We start from the raw sequence: 1,621 nt of genomic DNA on the forward strand, positions 1-1,621 counted from the left end.
CTTCTGAAACAGTGTGTTGTTTTTTTCAATACATGCGCCGAAGCTTCAGCTTCAAACTGCCCATCACTATAAACTAGGCCAAGGTGATAAAATGTGGAGCACAGCTGGAGAGATAAACCTCCTCACGTTTGCAGGCAGAGAACCTGCTGCTGGTTTTCCACATCAGCGACTTGTGCTAACCTATCAACCACAGAAAAACTGAGGGTTTTGGAAGCAAGTGGCTGTTCATGTAAAGACAACAGTGCTGTAGGTTTATCACTTTATCCAGTCAGTGTGATTGATGAAGACAACAGACGATCCACTGTGTCGGGATTTAATTTTCTSACACATTTTATCTTGAATACACTTTGGTTTCTAACAACTTTCAATATTTTCTAACTGTAAAGTACTTTTTTAAACATTCACCATTTATTTCTATTACTCACAGTTTAAGATAAATGTGATCGGTCCCTGCCTGCAYTTGTGTCTGAGGCAACCATTACCTGCTCCAAACACAGAAACATAAACCCAGCGCTGCCAGGAACAGGGGCGATGGCCAGCTGATGGATGACCAGTTTGTAGTGACACTGAAGATAAAGTGAAGTTTGGTTTGGGGTGTGTGTGTGTGTGTGTGTGTGTGGCTGAATTAACTCAGTGAGAAATAAGCCACGGGTCCAGTTGTCACCACGAGTCCTTTCACCTCCTCCTCCTGTTCATCTGCCTCTTAATGAATTTCTGTATCCTTTAGAAGAGACAAATCACCCGTGTCAGCTTGTTCTAGTCAATTCAGTCCCCCGTCTCCCACTTACTTACCCGAGTGTTTCATTTTGGATCTCCTCTGACAAAGTGAACACATCTCTGAACAGGGTCAGGAAACTGATGAAYGGAGCGTCTAGTTTGAGACGATTCATCACAATTATCAGTGTTTACTGTAACAGTGTCCGAGGGAACAGAACGTTAGCTGCTAATGACACCAACAGATGGGGGTGTGTGGTGTGTGTGAGGTGATGTAGCCCATGTAATACATCCAGGGGCAGCTTGTGTGTGATGGGGTGAAGCAAATGAAGTGAATAATTAATCCCCTAATGTTGTGGTGTACTGTAAATGTTTGCAGGGATTTATTTTGTTTGATTCTGTGCCTAGTGGAATCCCCGATTAGTTGTAACATTAGACTTTATTTGATAAACATATATTTTAACTGTAAAATAAAGACTGTAAAAATAATGTAGGCTGTTTAGTTTTGTAAATTTTTAAAAATAGTTTTTAACACGGACGGAGCCATTTTATTTACACGCAAAGCATTCTGGGTAAATGATGACGTGGATAGGTCCTCGGTGTGAGGCTGCTTGCGAGCTATATCCATCCTGAAGGTTAATCTTGGACAATATCTGATGATTGACTCTTTTAAATGAAACCAGAGAGCGTTGACAGAGAGGAGAAGGTAGAAATGACTCAACCTGGAACTGAAAATATGGATGGAGGACAACAGAGCTGCTTCATGGAAGAAGAACCTCAGCTTAGCCTGTTAGCATTTGTGCTAGCGCTGATGATGTATTGCCTCATGTTTTAGCTCAGTGCTACGGCGACAAACTAACAAGCTAAACTGAGGTCCTCCATCCATATTTTCAGTTCCAGGCTGAGT

Source organism: Austrofundulus limnaeus, unplaced genomic scaffold (assembly GCF_001266775.1).
Source record: "Austrofundulus limnaeus strain Quisiro unplaced genomic scaffold, Austrofundulus_limnaeus-1.0 Scaffold125, whole genome shotgun sequence".
NCBI classification, from domain to species: domain Eukaryota; kingdom Metazoa; phylum Chordata; class Actinopteri; order Cyprinodontiformes; family Rivulidae; genus Austrofundulus; species Austrofundulus limnaeus.